An 11243-nucleotide genomic window follows, 5' to 3' on the forward strand; every position below is an offset into this window, starting at 1 on the left:
TTCACAGCTATGAGACCCGAGCAAGGTCCTCAACTTCTTTGAGCCTCAGCATCCTCACAGGTAGAGTGGGTGAGTAATACCTACTTCACTGTTTTGAAGCTTCAGGTTACTATATGCATAGAGACTTTTTATAGAGGAAGCAACGAAGGCCCAGAGAGGGAAATAAACCACCAGTGCACACACAGCACAGTAGTGGTCAAGCCAGGATTAGAGGCTGCCCTTCATTACACCCGTTTCCTGGCAACTCAAATTTCACGGCTCAGCCACATTCACCCATGGAAAGAAGGATTTACGGCTCAGCCACATTCACCCATGGAAAGAAGGATATAAATTACTTCATTAATAATTTCTTATATGTTACACATTGAAATGATACCATTTTGGAGGTATTTGTTGAAGTGAAACAATATTATTAAATTTAATTTCCCCTGTTTGTTTTTCCTTTTTTGTAATGTGACTACTATAAAACTTTAAATTATTTATGTGGTTTGCATTAGATTTCTATTGGATGCTGCAGACCTAACCCATAATCAGATTTCCTCAGTTGTCTCAGAAATGTCTTTTTTTTTGCAGTTAAGCAGTTCAAAGAGGCACGTGTAGTTTAGAAAAATTCCCAAGTGATTTTCATAGAGAACCATTGTTCTGGGCTTTCGGTTCAAGGAAAGTGACACTGGATGATGGTATCTGTAGATGACGTTTTGCAGCCAAATGGCACTAGGCCCTCCGCCCACTCATCCTGAGTCCCTTACGGGAGAACTGATTTCGGAGAAGCTCCCAGAGGCATGTACCTGTTTTCTTACCTAAAAACTTCCATCCGTCTTTACTAATAATATTATTAGAACCACTTTCTTAAAGATATTGCATTCAATGAATATTTATCCACATACACTGGCCCCTCTTCTAGGCCCTGGGTATTTAAGAACGAACAAGATACTGAGATTTCTGTCTTCCTGGAGTTTACATGCTGGGAGATAGTGAAAACCACTAAGATGTGTTTGGCTGCAAGAAACAGAAAATCCTTGACTTAAATGGGCTTAAATAGTCGCAAAGTACTTCTTCACACACCAAGAAGTTCAGAAGTCCCTCGACTCCAGCTGTGGATTCCAGGGGTCCAGCTCTGGTTGTCTGGGGTCTCTCGATCCTGTGCTGCTCCGATCAAAAACCTGATTCTGAGGCTGCTTCGCAAGACGCCGTCTCTACTTCCACATCCCCAGCTCTCAACGGAACCTCTTGTGATCCATCTCTGAGCCTTTCTCCTTGGTCACAGCTCTTTAGTCCCAAGTTCTAATAGCTTTTGTCAGCCTCGATGCTTATATCCCTGGTCCCACAGCCGTCGAGAGCAGGGTTAGGGTTAGGGTTAAGTTTGGGTTGGAGTTACGGCTAGGGTTAGGGTTGGGGTTAGGTTGAGCATTAGGGTTAAGTTTCCTAATAAACCCTGACTCTCTCCTTCCCTTCCTTCTCAGTTCTGCTGGTCTCCCTCCCGCCTCTGCCCTTCTCACCTCCCTCTGAAGAGTTCATTCTCTCCCCCAACTTCAGCTAAGATGAAACCTCCCAGAGCTGAACCAGGAGCCACAGCCTCGTTCCCACATTCCAGGTCCCTGTTCTCAGCTGCGTGCTGGATGTTTGCCCTCTTACAGCACCATCACCTTTATCCATTTTGCTGTTCGAAACCTTAAAGTCGTTTTGTGATCACCTTGCTTTGTGGAATGAAGACTAGAGAAGACAGCATTTGGGTGCTGGTGGCAGGAGGAATGTTGACAAGAGGGTGAGAGTTACATCACACGCTGCTCAGCAGTTGCCGACCTGACTGGTGGTGTGGTGCCAGGTATTATTACGTGTATCTCGCAAAGCAACCTAAAGCAGATGAGCCAAAAAGAGGCTTGTGGTAACAGAGCCTTTGAGTAAATAAGTCATTGAGAGATAATTCCCGGTCCCAGTGTGGCCACCAAGGGACACAGGGGACAAGCAGGCTACCTTCCAGCCAAAGCAGCAAGGCAAGGACTTGAGGAATAGAGCCCTGCTACTACGTATTCAAAACCTCAAAACCTGGGTGTCCCTCTTTTCATAGTCAAGCAGAGCTAGGACCCAGAGAGCAGACAGCCTGTGGTCCACACTGCCATGTGGCCATGCCACCTGTGCAGTGACATCCATCCTGAGGGAGCTCTTAGGCCATGAGCAGACTCCACCTCATGCCCAGGAGGAGTGATCGGGGCCCCAGGCAATGCATGCCTTACCTCCTTCTTCAGCCACTTGGGCCACGCCAACAGGCATCTTGATCTCACATGCCTGGTGCTGGGTGCTCACTCTGCTTGGGTCATGAGCTAAGGAGGATTGAAATAACCTGTCCTCCGCCCCATACCTTGATGGCCCCAAATTACCAAGAGAGCAGTCTAGAGTTCTTGGATAAAGTTAAACTCTACCTTCTCCCCCTATAACCAGCTCCCCTTTCTCAAGACCCGCATTTCCAATCACCAGTACCGCTTTTCTCCCAGGTTCAAAACCTCTCCCTCCCTGTTCATACCACGTATCACTTCTAGATTTTCACAACTACATCACTCCTTCCTTCCTGGCCACTTCTCGCGTGATTATCGCAATGGCTACCTAACTGGAACCCCAGCTCCGATCACACCATCCCTCTCACTTTCTCCAAAGTCTTCTGTGTCCCCTGCTTAATAAATCTAGAGCTCCCCACTTGCCAGAGGAGCTAACTGGGGAAATGCATTCTCACAGGGACAGTGTGGCTTCAGTGGTTCTGTGTCCAGGCCAACCGGCAAGTCTGATGAAGACAGACATTCTGGACAGAGCGGACCTTATTAGCAATGATGAAGCTAAAGTAAACTGGAACCATCTCTGTTCCAGTACATGTCAAGCTCATGGCATGTATTTTCTCATTCATCTGCAATAAATCTAAGAATCAGTATTCTTACCTCACTTTATAGAAGAGAAAAAGGAGGCTCAGAAAGGAGAAAAGATTTCCCCAGAATCACACGTTTGGCACATACCTGAGTCTAAATTCTAATCCAGCTGTCTGAGCCCAATGCTGTGGCCTCGACAGAGGACAGGGTGTGATTTTATTCACCACCATATCCCCTCACCTAAAACAAGGCCTGGCACATAGTAGGGACCCATTACCATTCGGGGATGAATAAATGTTGGAATGGACCAGCAATGAGGGCCAGTAATGTCCAAAGGGCAATGGTTTTTTATACCCAAGGAAACGTGAAATGAAGTTGGGCTCCGATGGTACAGGACTTTAAATGTCTCCGTGAGAAATGAAAATTCATTTCTATAGACCAGGGAAAGTCACTGCAGCTTTTTAATTAATGAGCCCTCTTTTCAACAGCTGCACCCTGAATCTGTTACCAAGAGTCTTAAAAAGAAAAGAAAAGAAAAGAAAACTAACACGAACGGGAGTCCCTCGCAGTAACTTCATTCCTTGTTAAAATTCTCTATGAATCCTATTTCTCAAGCAAGACGTGAAATTACTGATTTTGCTCCATCTCTTCTGATTTGCACAGATCTGCCCTTTTGAAAGCCACAAATGTGCAATTGTCATGCTGCCATTAAGTCTTCTAAAATATTGATTTCCAATGCGAATTCCCATCCTCACTCATTACCTTCAAAAGGAGAAGTATGTCAGCGAAAAAAATCTTATTTCCCCACCCTTTGCTCTGAGTTCAAAGCCACTTGTAAATGTAATGTTAAGTTTATGATCAGCTATTTCAATCCAAACTTTAGAAGTAGGGAAACTGAGACCCGAAAGGGTGATACGCCGCATTCAAGGAACCATGATCCTCAGGCCCACGGGGCTGGGAGAACTGTATTTTAAGGGAAGGATTCTGCTGGTCCGTGTCCAGGAGGGAGCTGTCCTGGGTTCATCCTGTCCTGTCTCTCAGCTCCCTGGAACCTGCCTCCTGACCTATCGTCCTCCCTACTGCCCTTTCATCCCCCTTCCTGAAGGTCACCTGTGGCCCTTTAAGCGCTACACGTAAAGGTCTTTTCTTGAGCTAATCCCTTTGACTGGCATTCTTACCTCCTCCGCCGCGAGCCTTTCCTCCCCTGGGTGGGTATCCCTCTTGCTTCTGCCTGTTCCCCTTCCATCCGGCCGTGCCATGGTCACCGGCCGGGCTTCATCCTCCAGCTCACCCTCCCGTGGAGGGCCGGTCCCCGGATCGCAGCCCGGGCAATTCTGTCCCCGAGCGCTGTTTCTTAGAGGGCACATTTGTGCTCACAGTTTCTCCTAGAAAAGGCTCAGGTTTTTAGGGCCAGTGACGAGCTCTCTCTTGAGCTCCAGCCCGTGATTTATAAACACCAGCTGAGCATCCCCGCTGGGATGCCCCAAGGGGAAGGGGATGCAAGGATGAATGACCGTTTCCCAGGCAGCGGTCCATCTTCCTCCCAGTTACTCAGAAAGGAAACCCTAGACCTTTGGTTCCCTCACAGCTTCTCGAGATAATCCGTCCCCAAGTCCTGCCAACCCTTCTTCATCATTCCTCTTTCAGCAGTTCCTACAGTTTCCACCATTGGTCAACGCCCACCTTACATCCTGCCCACTCCATCCACAAAGCTGTGCGTGGCCTCCCCAATCCCGACGTTTCTTGCTCCTCTGCACATATTTGTTTGTTAAACATGTCCTGAGTGTTGTGTTCCAGCCCCGGAAGAGCCAGTGAGGATACCAAGAACAGTAAGACACAGCTTTGGTCCTCAAAGATTTTACCAAGTAAGTAGTTTGTAGCTGAGACCAAAGCGGACGTTTTTGATATGTGCTTGTCCAGAATCCCTTCTTCCACCAATAGTGCCTGGGTTTTTCCTCTGAAGAACCTGACTTCTGAGCTCACGTAGTTCCAGCTGGAGCTGGCCGTCTGGACGTCCAGGGCACGGGGCCCCATGCCTGGCCAGTCAGAGCACCCACACCACCAGCTACACAGTTAGCTCAGAGAAGGGCATGCGACTCAGTCCAGACTTTAGCTGAAACTACTGGAAAAGAAGTGCCTTCTCCTCATAACAGAACCTGAAGCTGCCAGCGGCCGCATTCACCACCCCAGGGGGCAGCTGCCTGAGAATAAAGCCTAACAGGGGGAAAATCCAGCCAATTGAGAGGCAAAAGGGTCACCTTCCTGATGACACACACCTGGATCCAGCGGCTCCTGAAGCGTTTCATTTCTTGAATGTCTTAGTTTCATGAGTCCCCTGAGAGAACAACCACAACAATCACGATCACTTTTTAAAAATTTAGTCTGGTTTGATTAGATTTCAGATACTGGCAACTAAAGAGTCCTTTTTACAGACATAAAGAACTATTCAGAGGAGAGCCTGCCACATACAAAAAGGAAGCTACACGTGAGAAATTGATTTAGCACAGAGAAGAGAGTGGACGACAGCACTTGGGGAGAGAGGGGTGGGTAACAGGATAGGTGAGCAGAGCTCCACAGAAAAAAAGACCTGAGTGTAAAGGCGAATTGGAAAGGAGGGAGAGATGGGGGTGGACACAGGAGCAGGAAGGCAGAGGTGCGCTCAGAGGGGCAGCCGCAGGAGATGACAGCCCACAGGCATGTCAGCGAGGCAAGAGCACCGCCTTCCTCATGGGGCCAAGGGGGGCACTGAAGGCTTTAATTAAAAATAATACAAATGAATGTGTAAGCAAAGCAGAAATAGACTCACAGATAGAGAAAACAAACTTACAATTACCAAAGGGAGAGGGAGGGGGGAGGGACAAATTAGGGGTATGGGATTAACAGATACTATACATAAAATAGATAAGCATCAAGGATATACTCTATAACACAGGGAATTATACCCAACATCTTATAATAACCTGTAATGGAATGGAATCTGCAGAAAAAACTGAATCACTGTGCTGTACACTGAAACTAACACAACACTGCACATCAATTGTATTTCGATTGGAATCACAGTCTGATTGGCATTCCCAGAGCATCACTGGTCATCACAGCCCATGGATGGTGCAGGAGGGAATATTCAACACACAGCTCCTGCCTTCTGCTTCTCTCTCAGGCCCCTTAGACTATGAGGCCTGTGGATGAGGGCCGTGTCTCACAAACCACTGAATCTGCCCCCCGAGCACCTGGCGTGGAACTGGCACAAAAAATGTCGTTTGCATAAATGTTAACATGTTATATGTATGCAGCGTGACATGATTTTCAAAGCACGTTCATCAGCTAAGCCTTGTCTGATAGCCCAGATGTAATTCCACTGGGGATTTTTCTGCTTAGAAATGAAAGCTTGGGGCGTTTAAGTGCCCCACACAAGGGCTCACCTGGGTCTTCTGAGTCCCAGTGCAGTGACTCACCCTGTCCATCGTGCCGCTCATCTGTTCCTGCCTGGCCTTCCTTCTACCAGTCACCTGAAGCCTCAGGGCCAGCAGAGCCAGTTGTGAGCTCTGGGGTCAAGGAGTAGTAAGTGGCCTTAACCAGCCTGAACATCACTTTCTCCAAACAGCTGTAGATACCCCTGCAGTTCTTTCTAATGCCAGTGGGTACTTTCCTTTCATGACACTTATAAGTTAAAATAATCTATTTATAGAGTTACCATATGGTCCAGTGATCCCATTCCCAGACATATATGCAGAGAAAACTATAATTCAAAAATGTATATGCACCCCAATGTTCATAGCAGCACGGTTTCCGATAGTCGGGACATAGAAACAACCTAAATGTCTGTGGACAGATGAATGGATAACGAAGATGTGGCATATATGAACCATGGAATATTACTCAGCCATAAAAAAGAATGAAAGAATGCCATTTGCAGCAACATGGATGGACCTAGAGATTATCATACTAAGTGAAGTAAGCCAGACAGAGAAAGACAGATACCATATATCACTTATATGTGGAATCTAAAAGAACAATTTAAAAGACACAAATGAACTTATTTACAAAACAGAAATAGACCCATAGACACAGAAAGCAATTTATGGTTACCACAGGGGAAAGGAGGTGGGGGAGGGAAAAATTAGGATTTGGGGATTAACAGATACACATGACTGTATATAATATAGATAAGTGACAAGGACCTACTGTACAGCACAGGGAGCTCTACTCAATATTTTGTAATACCTTATAAGGGAAAAGATTCTGCAAAAGAATATATATATATATATATATATCACTCTGCTGTCCAGCCGAAACTAACACAACATTTTAAATCACCTATACTTCAATTTAAAAAAAATTTTTCAAAAAACAAAACAAATTTACTTAATTAAAATAATATACGTATTGGTGTGTTTGTACAACACATGCCTCCTCTGCTAGACCCTGCTTACACTGAGTGAGAGCAGGGACTCGTTTTTTTTAACCACTGCATAAACAGCACCTGACATAGAGTGAGCCCTCAATATACTTCTCACTCAAGTGAATAAAAGAGTAAAGGCATGGAGCTGGAGCCCATGACCTTGACCTCAACATCTCAGGTCTCACCTGAGCAGCCTACAGCCTATGGGCATGGTGGCAGCAGCGAGATTCGGACGTCAGGAGAGAAGACCAAGTCCGGGCACCACTACCACAACACCTCCCCAGCATCTCTCCCAGGTCGTCAACTACCTGAGTGTCCAGGTCTCACCTGGGCACTGGCGCCCGTGGCTGCCTGGGGAGTGTCTCTTCTTCGGGGCTGATTAGGAAGAGAGATGCTGACCTCACGCCTCCTCGTTCAGTTCAAGCCCTGCCCCAACTCCCTGTGTAATTTGTGAGGCATAAGTTCAACAAAGTCGGTGTTGTTTACCAATCTGCCTGCAAAGAAGACTGCACAGCAATCCCAAGGCATCGAGCAAGGAACAGCTTTTGATCGGCTCATTATGGAAGGTGAAAGGAAAAGATGAAAGCTGGCAGAGGATAAGAGAGGGCAGAGTTGGCTAGGACAGGGGTCCACGGCCAACAGGTGGAGACCCACCTTTTGCAGGGCTGCCAGGCTGTCTCTCTCAAATGCAGATATAGTGCTGCCTCTTTCCAGCTTAAAACTCTTCAGGGCTTCCCCACGACCCACAGCAGAAGTTCTCATCTGCTGCCTTGGGATGCCCCAATACATTGCCATCACCTATGGGGTGTGCCCCCAGAGATCCATTATTGATAGAAATGAACATTCAGAAATGAAGTTTTTCAAACATAGACCCACAGACATAGAAAACAAACTTATGTGTTACCAAAGGGGAAAGGCTGGGGAGGGATAAAGTAGGAGTTTGGGATTGACACATACACACTATTATATATAAAATAGATGACCCAAAAGGACCTACCGTATAGTACAGGGAACTCTACTCAATATTTTGTAATAACCTATAAGGGAAAAGAATCTGAAAAAGAAAAAATATATATATAAATGAATCACTGTGCTGTACACCTGAGAAAAGCGTGACCTTGTAAATCAACTATACTTCAATAAAATTAAAACATAATGTTTAAAAAAAAAGAAACAGGGCTTCCCTGGTGGCGCAGTGGTTGAGAGTCCGCCCGCCAATGCAGGGGACACAGGTTCGTGCCCCGGTCCGGGAAGATCCCACATGCCGTGGAGCGGCTGGGCCCATGAGCCATGGTCGCTGAGCCTGCGTGTCCGGAGCCTGTGCTCCGCAACGGGAGAGGCCATAGCGGTGAGAGGCCTGCATACCACAAAAAAAAAAAGAAAAAGAAAAAGAAACAAAGTTTTTGTTTATAATATAGAACAACTAAACCTGTGAGACTGTGACCCTGTCTCACTCTGCGTTTCTGAATAGGGAAGAAAGCAGGGACTAGCCCTGGCAGGCAGCACACTGACCCCAGAGTGACCAGGGAGTGTGCAGTGTGTGTGGTTGCAAATGTGTCCCAGACACCTGACCCTGGGAAGGAAGATCCCAGGCCTCAGCAGGGGCACGGGACCCACAGGGCTCCAGCACCTGCCCGTTCCCATCCTCTCCCTGCTCTAGAAAAGCCCACCACCTTCCAGACCCCTCCACGGCCCTTCCTGCCCCTGCTGTCCCGGACACTTGGAAGCCCTCTTCCCCTTCCTCACTCTTTGACTCCTCACATGCCAAGTCCCTCACTGTTTCCAGGTCTCCCCTGCTCTCTACCCAAGCTGTCCATTCTGGAGTGCCCTGGAGTGCACCCTTGGGCCACCCTCCCCATCTGCGCTCCCTAGATATCCCTAGGTAACCCCGTGCCTCAGCTGTCTCCTCTGTGATAATGACCTCAAAATGCAGGTCTACAGCCCTCAACTTTCTCCCTGTCCGCACCTCCAAGACGGTAGCACCATGAGGCACACGTGGCCCCTGAGTTCTTGACAGGTGGCTAGGTGTGCCACCTTGTGGTGTGCTGAAAGGGGAAATAGCACCAGATTTAGATGAACTCATCCCCCAAAATGAAAAATATCTGTTTCATTTTGATTGCTATTAAAATTATAATACTGGGGATATATTGGATTAAATACAATGTATACTTAAATCAATTGCACATCGTTCCCTTTTACCTCTTTAAGGAGCTTCTAGTGAATTTAAAAAGCACCTAGGTGACTCACATTTGTGGCTCACGTTGTATTTCCATTGGGCGGCACTGCTCTGGAGCACCAGACTGCCTCTGTCTGCCCCACACCTGTACTTGGACATCCGAGAGGAACCTCACACTTAAAAGGATGTGACAGAACCCTCGATCCCACAAATGTTTTTTCTCGCTTAGTTTTCCCCTTCTCGGTACATGGCACCCCAATTTCCCCAGCTGCTTGATTCAAAGCCTAAGAATTAATCCTGGGTTCTTTCTTTTCTTCGCTCCCTACATCCAACCCATTTGCAAGACCCAGGAGTTCTGCCTCCAAATCTGGGTCCTTCTCTCCCAGGCCCGAGCACTGCTAACTCAGCCACCACGCCCCCTCTGCCCTCCCTGCTTCCTCCCTCACCCCTGGCTAACCAGCCTCACTCAGCATCTTCCAGCTGTGCTTAAAATAAAATCCAAGATCTCATCACAGCCCACGAGGCCTTCCAAGATCCTTATGATCTGGCCCCTGCCCCACTCTTTGGGCTTCGCGTCCCACCCCCCTTGACTCTTGATCATTCACTGGAGTCTGTTGCATGTTATTTTTTCTACCCCAGGCTTTGCCATCATCCTGGGTGATGTCAGCACCCATGTGGATGACTCCGCGATGGCCTTTTACTCGTTTTCCTGACCTACTTATTTCCAGGGTTCTTTCCTGCCTCTCCCCTGAGGGCAGAGGCCCTGTCTGCCACGGACACTGCTGCACTTCCAGGCCCTCGGAGCAGCTCCTGGCCATGGGAAGTACTCATGAATGTTTGTTGAGTGAATAAATGCATACACCCCTCCTTTGAACCGCCCCCCGAAAGCTGTGATTGTCCCCATCCTGGCAATTTCCATTCTGTATCTCTTTACCAATCTATCTCCTCAGCCAGACAATGAACTAACAAGGCTAAGGCCAGTTCTTACTTATTTTATCCCCTTACACCTGTCACAGAGACAGGCCCACAAGGGATATTTGGTGAGTTCATATTGAATCAAAGTGATCACTGGGAGCTCTTGACTTAACTACATTTTCTCAGAGCTAACTAGTTGCTACAAGACACACCCTCTCAGGCTTGCCCCCAGGGTTGGAGCTGACCCCGTTTGGGGTGTGGGGAGTAGTCTGTGAGCTGTCGGTGACCTCCTCGACCACCAGGCCCCCACTGTGCATGCAGAGGTGGATAAAGCCAGGCTTCAAGAGAAAAGGATGGAGCAAGGGTGCTGCCTGCATCCTTCACGCCTTCTCACCTCCCGGGTCCGCCCTGTCTGAAGCCCAGCTGCATTCCTGCCCTTGGAGTCCAGAAAGTACTTCTGTTTCTTTATCCTAAATTCCCCTTTCTTGTTCAAACCAACTCCGTCAGTCCAGGGCCCTTTGCTCCGCTCTTTGCAACCAAGGAACCTTACTAGTGCAGGTCCCCAGGAGGAAGATGGGTCTGGCAGGCCCTGCTCCCCACGCTATTCAAGTTCTCAGGTTTGCAAAATGCAGCTTCTCCCCCATGGCAACTTGAAACTTAGACAATGACAAGTAGCTCCTCTCTGCAAAAATGTTGGGTCCCAGCACTGAGGCATGGTGGGTGCTTACGTCCTTTGATTAGTGCTGGGACCCAGAGCAAGGGGCCATCCCTTGGACCTCAGGCACATTGATGAGAAAAATGCCTGTATACCTTGGTTTAGGCAGCAAGAAGTTTCCTAAAAACTGTATGCAAATCACATTTTTTAAAATAGAGTCCTGTTCCCCACTGACTATGG

Source organism: Aethalodelphis obliquidens, unplaced genomic scaffold (genome assembly GCF_003676395.1).
Source record: "Aethalodelphis obliquidens isolate GAN/ISIS:26980383/991018 unplaced genomic scaffold, ASM367639v1 scaffold47, whole genome shotgun sequence".
NCBI classification, from domain to species: Eukaryota; Metazoa; Chordata; class Mammalia; order Artiodactyla; family Delphinidae; genus Aethalodelphis; species Aethalodelphis obliquidens.